Below are 12,553 nucleotides of genomic sequence, written 5' to 3'. Positions count from 1 at the left end.
ATAGAAAAAGTGCAGAGAAGGGCAACGAGGATGATTGAGGGATTGGAACACCTTCCCTATGAGGTGAGGTTGCAGCGTTTGGGACTCCTTAATTTGGAGAGGATATGTCTGAGGGGGGATATGGTTGAAGTCTATAAAATTATGCATGGGGTAGAAAATGTTGACAGAGAGAATTTTTTCTCTCTTTCTCACAATACTAGAACCAGGGGACATACATTGAAAATGCTGAGGGGAAGAATTAGAACTAATAAAAGGAAACATTTATTCATGCAATGCGTGATTGGTGTTTGGAATATGCTGCCACAGGAGGTGATGGCCACTAACCTGGATAGCTTTAAAAAGGGCTTGGACAGATTTATGGAGGAGAAGTTGATCTTTGGCTATCAATCTTGATCCTCCTTGATCTGAGATTGCAAATGCCTTAGCATACCAGGTGCTCAGGAGCAGCAGCAGCAGAAGGCCATTGCTTTCACATCCTGCATGTGAGCTTCCAAAGACACCTGGTGGGCCACTGCGAGTAGCAGAGTGCTGGACTCGATGGACTCTGGTCTGATCTAGCAGCCTCTTTCTTATGTTCTTACTGTTATGTCCCTCCATTGAGACTATACTCCTATTGATGCAGCCCAGAATTGCATTGGCTTTCTTGGCAGCTGCAACACACTGCTGACTTATGTTCATTTTGTGGTCTACTAAGACTCCCTGATCCCTTTCACATGTACTATTGTCAAGTCTGGTGTTCCCCATCCTATATCTGTGCATTTCATTTTTTTCTGCTTAAGTGTAGCTGTCTGCCCTAATTTGAGGGGGAACTGCACTGGGGCATACGTGCGCTTTGAACCCCTGCCATGCCCCTGCCCACCCCCACGGATTAGACAGCTCTGTGTTAAAGAAAATCAGTGCAGTGAATAAGGGTTCTTAAATGTATGTGAATTTTTAAATGTTTGTGAATATGAACTCTTAAATGTTTGTGAATATGATGTTTGTGATGATGAACTCATAATTATTATGATTTTTCCCATTTCTGCTTGTTTAATGTTACCCTCACATTAGTTCCACTGTATGATATTAAAAGGTAAATAAAATGCTATTTATTTCTGCTGATAGCAGAAGAAGCTGTAGAAGGAATAATTCATCCTGTAACCCCACTTAATTATTTCTCTAGTCACAAGCCTGTGACTGTGAAATGAGGAACAAAAGTGTTTGAGTAAATTTACTTTTAGAAATCAATAGTGATTCTCTTGTAAGGTATCCAGATTCCACAGCATGTGACAACAACACAGTCCAGTGAAGAGCTACTTCCTCTTTTAGAAATTATTTATGCTTCCCAGCTTGTGAATCAGATAAATATATTTGACTGATGAACTGAATTTTTCTCCCCCTGATTAGTATATTGTAATTAATTTTCTGATGAATCCTTGCTTAGGAATTTTATTAAGGCCTATTAAGACTAATGAATTGTTGTTTGCAAATGATACAGTTGTCTCTAGCTTAATGAACTGTGTGTTAATAGCTTAATGAACTGTGTATTAATAGACGTGTATAACGGGGTGTTTCTTCCCATAATAAAGATAGATTCCAAAAGTCTTAGTTTTCATGTTGATAAGTCTCTCCTATTTTATGTTCCCTTTCAGTATACACACAGTGGAAGACACAGCTTTTAAAAAAACAAAAACAAAATAGTCCTAAGTAATAATGTTAGTTCCTTATATATATAAACATGTTGTGACACTCATTGACTAAATTTGCCTTTTCACTCAGCTTAAAAGAGTATTGTTTTAAATTATGTATGAAAATGTCCATTATAAATTAAACTCCTAGCATGGCTGAATATTCCATGTTATACAAGTTCATTTATTTAAGACTAGGGTACAGAATTGCTTTAGATAGCTATATTATCTTTCTGGGGAGTGGTACAGCAGACAAGAGATTCTGTATTTGGGGAACCCCTGATCATATGGCCAATACATTCTTAGTAAAATGTGAAAGTTCTCCTAAATGTTACATTACTAGAAGCCACGAATGCCCTGCGATGGTGTTCTCTGAAATTAGTCCTTGAACTTGCTTATCTGTATGATTGACCATCTCTCCTGCTATACTTCACTGTGACATTTTTCCTCATCTAGCAAACCCTTCTGATGGTATTACACTGCACAGGGGTAAGATTGGCAACTGCTCATGCATCTGCATTACCTTTCATGGCTCCTGCATTGGGGAACAGCCTGCTTGGGAAGGTCATGAAGGCTCTTACAGTTGCATCATTCTGCAGCATGTGCAAGACCGAAATGTTCAGGAAGATGTTGATAAATTGAATAGGGCTGTAGTATAATGGGATAATTCAGGTAGCCACTATAATATGAACAGAATTATATCCCATTGCATTATTGACTCTGTGCACCATCTTGCCTCTTCTGCATTGCCTTCTTTTGCAATCCATTTCTGCATTATTTATGGTATACCATAGACTGTTTTTGATTGGATTGTTTTCTAATTGCACATTTATTGGAGGTTTTTATGCTGTCTGATTGCATTTTTTGCAATTTAGCAACACTTCTTAAATAGTTTCATAGTCATGCTTAAATTTAATCCTGATTGCAAATTGTACACATCGCTCTGACTAGCTTCAGGTTGGGAAATTGCTGGGTAAGGTCTGTGGAGGGTGGGGTTTGGGAAAGGGAAGTTCCTCAGCGAAGCATAATACCACAGGGTTCACCCTCCAAAATAGACATTTTCTCCTGGTGAACTGGTTTCTGTTGTCTGTTGATTAATTTTAATTCTGGAGGATCTCCAAGGCCCAGTTGAAGATTAACAACACTACAGGGAGCTTCCTTGGAAATGGGGAAAGGTGGAGTAGGTAGTAAACAGCTATTTATCACTGAAGCAATATTTATTGTACTGCACAAAACAAATAAATAAAGTAATTTTTCCTTATTTATTTCAGCATGAACTAATGAAAATTCGATTTTGGGGGTAGGACATACATGGGGGTGATCTGCCAATGAGAAAACCCAAAGGAGATGTTTCAAAACTGAAGCAGATTAATAATATTTTCTATTTTCCCCACAAATGGAGTCTCAGATTAAATGAACATCCTCTACATTCAAAAAGCTTCCAGTGTAGCCATAAGAAGGTCATAGTCTTCCTAATGGGAAATTTAGCAAGACTTCTTAAATAGTTTCATAGTCATGCTTAAATTTAATCCAGTGACACCACAGGGCTATGAGAGCACAGACAGGTTGGACTGCTCCAAGACTCCTTTCAATCTGTTTTTAAATACTGCATTGACCTTCATCTGTTTCGTGCCTGGAAAGGAGGCTTTAGAAATGTGCAATAAAGAACTGTGTAAACCAACTGGACACAAGGAGGCTAGCAGAAACTGCTTCTCTGCAGATAGTGGGATTTCACAGCATTTATCAAAAAGAATACCAACCAGTCATTAAAAAGATGAGAATATGCTCTCTGTAGTGTAGCTAATATTCCTCTTTTGGATTGAAGCACTGTCGGGCTGATCTTGGTGCCAAAAATAGATCTTTTAATCTGAGAGTTCTGAACTAATTGTTTTGTATTTTTCTTTGTCATACAACATATTCTTGTCTGTAAGACAAAATGCCCTTGGAAAGAAGTACATTGATTTAATTCAGATGTTACTAGGGCATGCACCAAAGCAATCAGATTTTTTTCTGCCCAAGAAAGGCGTCAGCTGTTGAAGTGGGTAAAAGGTACCACTAAACTGTTGAAGTGGGTAAAAGTTACCACTAAATATTATGGCCACATGGTTATTCAGAGGAGGTCCAGGTCCAGCACCATCCCAATTATTTTTACTTATTTATTTCATTTATTTATTTATTTCTCCCTAATACGGACTCAAAGCTGCTTATGTCATTTTCTGCTCTCTCATTTTATTCTCAGAACATCCGTGTGAGTAGGGTTGCCAACCTCCAGGGGGTAGCTGGAGACCTCCCACTTTTGCAACCAATCTCCAGGCAGCAGAGATCAATTCACCTGGAGAAAATGGCTGCTTTGGAAGGTGAACTCTATGACATGAGACTCCATTAAAGTCTCTCCCCTCCCCAAACCCTGACACCCTCAGGGTCCAACCCCCAAATATCCAGGTGATTCGTAGCCTGTGAAGTAGATTAGGCTGAGAGAGTGTGACTATCTTGAGGTTACTCACCAAGCTTCTGGGTTTGTTTTCCTCACACCTTCACATGAAGCCTGCTGAATGACCTTGGGCTAGTCACAGTTCTTTCTGAATTCTTGCAGCCCCAGCTACCTCACAAGTTGTCTGTTGTGGGGAGAAGAAGGGAAGGCATTTGTAGGTCACTTAGACACTCCTTATGGTTTAGAAAAGTGGGGTATAAAACCAGCTTTTCTTCCTCATGGTTCAAGTTGGATACTTGTCCAACCCATATTAGTCCAATACTCTTAACTACTACACCTCCAAAGCTATGAAGCTTCTCTTTCATGAACAATGCAATTCTATCAACCTCAAATCCCAGATCAGTCCCTTTGCCTACCAGTAGCACTTCCATCTTATCAGGATTACCTTCAGTTTATTAGTCTTCATCCATCCAGAAGCAGCTTGTAGGCACTGCCTCATGGTCTCTGCAGCTTCCTTGGGATCAGCTGAAAGCACAAGCTGAGTGTCATTCACATTGGTTACAGCCTAGCCCAAATCTCTGGATAACCTCACTCAGTGGGTTCATATTGATACTAGAGAGCATAGCAGATAGGATGAAACTCTGCAGAACTCCACTGATCAAAGGCTAGGGAGCTAGGGAGCTTTCACCCAGCACCACCTTCTGAGAGCTACCTTCTAAGTAGAACTGAAATCACCATGAAACAGTGCCTCCCAGTCCTAATTCAAAAAGCAACTCAAAAGGAAACAATTACTGATAGTATCAAAAGGTACTGAAAGATCCATGAGGATCAGCAGGGTTGCATTCCACTCCCAAGACAAGCAAGACAGTTTCAGTCCCATATCCATCCCTCAAACCATCCACAGGCAAGATGGTGCAAAATTGTTATCTTATATGGCCCCTCCTAAGTGCCTTACAGTGCAATACTAATTGTAGGGTTGCCATACTACAGGAATTACAGCTGATCTGCAGACAACAGCAATCAGTTCCCTGGGAGAAAATAGCTGCTTTAGAGCATAGACTATATGACACTATATCATACTGGAGTCCCTCCCCTTTCCAGGATTCAACCCAAAATCTCCAGGAATTTCCAAACCCAGATCTGGCAGCCCTGCTAACCAGAGACACACTTTTCTAAGTCCTTTGGCTAAGTATGTAACTCTGCTTATTATTATTTACAAAACATTATATTTATTTATTTACAAAACTTGCATCCTGTCTTTCTGCCATTACAAGGGCCATGAAGGCAGCCCATACATGTTAAAATCACAATTCAACCCCCCTCTCCAAAAAACACATGATTAAAATAATTTTTAAAAAGTTTAAAAACAGAGTTAAAATACATACAAAAAGAAGAACAAAGCTATGGGCTAGAAAGCAGGGGCCATTGAGGAAATGCCAAACAAAAAAAGCCTTCACCCATTTGTGGAAGAAGGGGGCAAGCAAATCTCCCTTGGGAGAGAGTTGCTGAACTTTGATGCCATGACTGGTTGTCACCAGTCTCTCCCTCTTCCCCCACCCCCATTTTATCACAAAAGCAGGGCCTGTAGTGGGTGGACTGTTTCATAAGCAAGTAGGCAGTCCAACTATGTTAGTCTTAAACCATACAGGGCTTGGAAGGTCAAGACCAGCAGCACCTTGAATTATGCCAAAAAACAAATTGTGAGCCAGTTGAGATGGGCCAAAACTAGAGCAATATGGTCCCTACAATCCATTTAACTCAGCATCTGCAACAATCTGTAACAACTGAACTTTGCAAATATTTTCCAAGGGCACCTCCATGTAGAGTACATTATACTAATATAATCTGGATGTGACCAGGGCATGCACCACAGTGCCCAGTTCTTTTTGCCTAGGAAAAAACTGCAGCTGGCAAATCAGTTGAACTTGGTAAAAGACCACAGTTGTCCCCTGCTTATCTGGTGGTAGGCTTAGGTACAAGAGCATCCTCAGGCTATGATCCTGCTCCTTCACAGGGAGTGCAATCCCAACACATTAAATCCTGGGCCAAACCTTCTGCCCACCACTTCCATCTTGTTGAGTTTAAATTTCATTTTGTTAGCCTGCCCACATTCTAAAACTGCCTCCGTGCACTAGAGCCTCTTTGGGAATCAGCTGAAAGTGCATGATAGAGCTAACTATCATCCGCATATTGGTGACTATCCAGCCCAAATAACTGAACAAAAATGCACTCAGTGGTTTCATGTAGATGTTAAAGAGCATAGAAGAGATAGAACCATGAGGGATCCCATAAAATAAAGGCTGAGCAGCAGTCCTCCAATACCATATTCTGAAATCTACCCTCCCGGAAGAACCAGAACCACTGCAGAACATTGCTTTGTAATCCCAGTCCAGATAGACGGTCCAGAAGAATACCATAGTTAATAATTCTGAAAGTCGCTAAGTTGTCCAGGAGAATCGGGAGTCATACTCCCTCAGGGCAACTGAGGATGTTTTTGTCCCATAGCCATGCCTAAACCTAGACTGGAATAGGTCTAAAGAATTTTCCTCAGCCAGGAAAATGTGGAGTTGTCCAGTTGCTACCTGTTTAATCATGTTGCTCAAGAACAACATTTGAGACTGGCCAGCTATTATAAAGATCACCCAGGTCAAAGGTAAGCTTCTTTATAAGTGGACATAGCATAGTCTGTTTCAAAGCTGTGGTGATCAGTTCCTCTCTTAAGGAAGCACTAACTATCTCTGAAACCCAGTCAGCCAGCCTCAACTTAATTAACCTGGAAGACTAAAGGTCCAAATGGTAGGCCTCAAATTTCCAAAGATCTTGTCCATACCCTTAATAAATTGAAAATCCCAAACAGGTGGCATCCTGGTACCACCCAACTCTGTTTCTGCTACCATAGGTTCCAAGTCAGAATGGATATGGGAGATTTTATTTGCCAGGTGCTCAGCAAAATGGTCACAGAAGGCCACTGATCAGTCCACTTTCCCCAGTAGGTATCTGACAACTTGGAACAGATCTGTTGGCCAACATTGAAGACAAAATGATGTGGTTGTTGTTTTTTGTTATCATCACTGCCATAGTGTATCCTTTGAATGGGTGGTCTTATCAGATTCATCTTGAGTCTTCCTCCACTGTTGCTCTAGACCAGAGGCATAGCTCCAAAAGGACGGGGGGTATGACACACGGGGTGTGCTCCCCAGTGGGGATGTGGCGAGGGTGTTCTGGGGCATGGCAGGGGCATGGTGGGGGTGTTCCATGGTGGGACGGGGGCGGAGGACGCACCGGTGCACTGGGCGCTTTCCCCCCTTGCTACACCTCTGCTCTAGACATCACCCTTGTTTTTTCATCATCCACAGCCCCTCAGTAAACCAAGGTGCTCCTTGTGCTTCAAAATGTGTGAGAGGGTACCTGGGAGTGTCAAATGTCCAGGTGTGAAAGTACTGCCTCACCACCACTGCCCCCTTTTCACCCACCATCATATCACATTTCTGTGCTCCTTTGCAGCCCTCTGGAGTATATTGCTTTAGCTAAGGAAAGCACCTCCTCTCTTCCCTGGCCTGGTGCTGGAGATTTCCCAAAATGCAACCTCCTAATCCCTCAATTAGTCTCAGCACCACTCCCCTGGCTATGCCCTCACAATCTGGTTTACCACCTGAAAAAGGAGCTGGAGTACAACCCCTTTAAATTGCCTTCTCCAAGCCAACTGGCCCTTTTCCTTGTCTTCCAGGCCCTGTCTCTCTAGGAACCTATGCTGGGCTATTTCCTCCTGGTCTCCTTGATACTCCCTTGGGCTAGGGTCTGGCCAGTCCTTATCTTTGGCTATCCCTGAAGGCCATGAAATCCTGAGCTGCACCTGAAAAAAATTTTGAAATCCCCAAGAAAACCAGTGGGAGGAGGGGCTCAACACTGTTCTCAAGACCAGCTGTGTCAGTTAAAGCAGTGTTATCCCTTCTCCTTACCTGGCCTTCTTTTCTCCCACCTCCTCCTATCCCATACACACACAACTCTCTCATTCCATACTGTCCCCTCAAGCCCATCTCGCACATCAGCAGGCAAATAAACCAAAAATAAAGACACTCTGACATTTAATATTCCCTATACAAGGTTCTACATCCATCTTTCACTTGAGTCTTGGAAAGCATAGAACATAAGGCAAACATAAATCCTGCCTTTCTGTCCTCATAAGGGAGCTAATAATAATAAACACACATCTGAAAATACTATTCAAACCAAGTCAGTCATTCAAACAATTAAAACGAAAACTAAAATCAAACTGTTTAGAATTGAACTGTTGGTTATGTTGTCCAGGGGTTCTTATGCAAAGACCAGTAGGTGAACAGAAATGCTATTAGAATCTATGAATTCCCAAAGCATTTGGATCAAACATTCTTAAATCTAATCAGTGTTTCTAAAAACTGGTTTGTCCTTGGCAATAAATCCTATGTAACAAAACAGTCCAGTAATGAATCTAATAAGTACATAAATGCAGGGGAGGGTTATTGGAAAATAACCCAGAGAAAAATAGTCTTGCACCTTTAATAGAGGCATAATATATGGAAATATTCAGGGGAACAATTTCGCTGCACAGAGGTAGATGGCATCAACTGCTAAATAACCGCCCATTAAACCATTGTTATGGTAGCGGAACCTTTTTTCCCCTGGAGATTATTGTTAACCCTAAGCAGGATGGGAGAATAGACAGGGAAAGAAGGTTTTTTCCCCCACACAGATGTCAGAGTTTGATAGATGGCCATATTCATTTCTTTTCCACTGCTTTAGTCATGCAGGTGACTTCAGCGCACCAATTTATCAACATTTATCAATGTTTTGTATCATTTTAAGAAGACTTAAGTTCCAAGTGATCAATACAAATTATGTTGAAATTACCTTTTTGTTGGTGTTCTAGTCCTGACAAGTTCTTTCTTAAACTTTCAACAGATTTTTGTGACATTTTATTGTAGTTTTACAGAAAATACATAAATTGCTATCTTTTCTGACTTTGCTCCCATTTCTTTAACATCAACCTGACATAAAGAAATGTAGCAGATGGACTTTTTTCTTAATAGGTGATAAAATTATAGAGAAATGCTTAATTGCTTCATAAAAGGCTGCTGTTAAAGTTGTAGAGGATGTGCCAAGGAAAAAAAGATTATGATCTGAATAAACTATAGATTTCCTCCATATTCCCATAGCACCAGGGTCATTACCTACTCTAGATAAGAGTTGTCTGGAGAACTAAAATAATATCATTGCTTTAATATAGGATTAATGAGTTGTTGGCTGATTCTGCACAGCACAAATTTTGAGGTTGAAAAATAGAATGTTTCCTGCAGAATGTTCACACAGCTTTTTGCTGAAAGCATTTGGAAACATTTTATTTTTCCCAAAATGTTTTATTTTGAAAACACTAAAGTAGTACAAATGTTTCCTGCTTGAAAATATTCCCTGCTTGCTGTGTGGAGAGTAGAAATGGCGGATCGGATCGGCCGAACTGCAGTTTGGCCCGAGATCCGCTAGTTCGGAGGGATTCAGACAGCCAAGAGTCCGAACTCGCCCCCTCTAAACTTTGCAAAATCCGAACGCCAGTGGTTCGGATCGGGCCCTTCTCCCGAGTGGTGGTTCTTCCGAGCCAGCCGGGAAAAAACTTTAAAGAGGCAGGGAGCTGCAGGCGGCGGCACCCTCCCCAGCCGCTCTAAGCCCCAATCCGCACGCACACACAACTTTTGTGTGCGTGCAGACCGGGGCTTGGAAGCTGGAGGGGTGTCAACGTGGCCAGGGAGGGAAGATGCCTGCTTGGACTCCAGTCCAAACACCCATCTCCCCTCCCTGGCCACGCTTGACACCCCTCCCTTTCCCAAAGTCGCCCCTCCGGCTTCTAAGCCCCAATCCGCACGCATGTTCTTTGTGGGGGAAAAATGTTCTTTGTGGGGAAAAAATATTTGAATTGTGACACTATTTACCTCCATGCTATGGAGAGCTTTATCTGCCCATTTCCACATCGTAACATGCTATTAAAGAGACAGAACATTATTTGTTTGTTTGTTTGTTTGTTTGTTTGTTTGTTTGTTTGTTTTATTAAACTTCTATACCGCCCTTCCCCGAAGAGCTCAGGGCGGTATGTTGGCAACCCTACTGTAGATTTAATCCTACTTTCCAGGTATGTTGGCAACCCTACTGTAGATTTAATGGAAATTATCAAAGTTGATGGTGGTCTGTATGCAGAATAACCTCAATGATAAGACACATTGTAGTAAATGATATGAAAAAGTTTGGTCTTTTATATTTTTTTGGTTGCATCCATATATTGCTGAATGTTGATTGTGCTACCATTGCACAATAGCAATAATTCACAGTGGATTGTGCTGTGTGGACAACAAGTTCAGCTGCAAATGATTACTTTAGTGCAACAATTGCTTTGGTGCAATATCCAGTGATCTTCTTCTTCCTAGCATTGTCCCATTAATGCAGGGTCCGGTGCTCAGATTTTTAAATGCTGCTTCTCTCTATCAAGCGCATTATCTGTTTGCAGGCATGTAACTTTCAGATCCACATTGATGGTATCTTGTCATCATTTTTAGCCATCCGAATGGCTGTCAATGTGATAGGCGATGCTGGTGAACAGTGTCTGGGGCTGCTCGTTGGACGTGGCCAAACCATCACAGATTCCTCTCTCTCATTTTTGCCCCAATGGGTGCGATGCCAAATTGTTGTCATACTATGTTGTTGGTGATGTGGTTGAGGAGGGATACACCCAATGTCCAGCGAATCATGCATGTTTCCATGATGTGGAGTCATCACTTAGCCACTTTCATTACAGCCCAGAACTCTGACCTATAGAGTGCTGTGGGGCAGATCATGCTCTTGTAGATTTTTGACTTCAGGTGTATAGGCATTTTGTTATTACAAAGAACACCGTTGACTCTCTTCCATCACAGCCAAGTTCCACTGACTCTCACCTGTGCAATATGGAGTGATGTGTGGATAAAATCTTCAACTCCAGTCTATGTAAACATTTTCCTAGGATGAAGTATGTAAAAGAATCAACTGTTCAATTTCTGCTTGTTGCTCAGCTTACTTAAGCAGTATCCCTAGATCAGGGGTAGGGAACCTGCGGCTCGAGAGCCACATGCGGCTCTTCTGCCCTTGCACTGCGGCTCCATGAGCCGAGCCGCTGGCCCCATCCTTGCCCACCCTGCAGGCAGCAGGGCAGACGCACCAACTGCCCACGGCCTGCTGGGCTGCGCTGCGGGCTTCCTCTCTCACCCGCCTCGTTGAAGCAGGGCGGGCACTTTCCTGGTGGCCGGCGAGGCCGAGCCATCGGCTTCATCCTTGCCCGCCCTGCAGGCAGCAGGGCGGGAGCACCAATTGCCTGCAGCCGGCTGGGCCGCACCGCCAGCTTCCCCTCTCGCCCGCCCTGTTTGAGTGGGGCGGGCACTTTCTCGGCGGCCAGCAAATCCGAGCTGCTGGCCCCATTCTTGCCCGCCCTGCAGGCAGCAGGACGGACGCATCCATGCGTGTCTCAGAATGAGCAGAGTAAAAGGTAAAAAAAACCAATATATACAGTGTTATCTTTATTTTAAATGTCAAAAATTATTTGCGGCTCCAAGTGTTTCTTTTCCCATGGAAAACGGGTCCAAATGGCTCTTTGAGTGTTAAAGGTTCCCTACCCCTGCCCTAGATGTAGATACTTTTGGGACACAAGCACACGAGGAAAGTTTCTCTTTTCAAAGGAGCAGATCTGTCTTTGGTCACTTTTTGTCTGTTTCCATTTCGTGGTACAAATCAGGCAAGCTGCTTTTTTCTTGTATGAGGGTCTCATTTTCAAAATTAGTTATAATTACACAAACAACTGGGGGGGGGAGGGGTAGAGGTACATGATGCTATAGTTGCCTGCATTAAGTTCCAGTTTTTTATATCAACATGCTGGGAAAGGTTGAAGAATAATGACTCAAATTAGAGTCATAGGAGGCATTGGTATGACTCAAGTTCTAAGTTTGTTGTGGAGGAGGGTCATTTCCATAAATATTCTTGCCTTTGGTGTCTCATTATCACAGAAATCCCATGGCAACTACAACACTGTTCATGAACTGAAGCAGTCTACATTGTTTTTAGATGGGGGACCCATTTAAAATCCTAAACTGAAATGTGGGACTTACTTTTTAATTGTTACAATGTATCTTTGTTTTCTCTTTCTCTGTGTTTTCCTCTTTCCTCTTTCTTACTGTCTTCCCCCCTTGTTTTCTCCTTTCCCTAGTTTTACTCTTAAAATGCATTTCTGAATTTTTTTAAAAAATGGATTGTGCTGCCATTTGTGTGATTCATGATCAGTAAAAACATGAGACACTTGTGCCTCCTGACCTAGCAGCTCAAGATCAAAAAGCTAAACTATCTGTTTAGTTGGACACTATTTGGAATATGAGTCTATGAGAAATCTAAGACTGTATATCTACAAAAG

The sequence above is a fragment of the Sphaerodactylus townsendi genome, linkage group LG05 (assembly GCF_021028975.2).
Source record: "Sphaerodactylus townsendi isolate TG3544 linkage group LG05, MPM_Stown_v2.3, whole genome shotgun sequence".
In the NCBI taxonomy this organism is placed as follows: domain Eukaryota; kingdom Metazoa; phylum Chordata; class Lepidosauria; order Squamata; family Sphaerodactylidae; genus Sphaerodactylus; species Sphaerodactylus townsendi.
Note: the sequence above shows the minus strand (reverse complement) of the source record.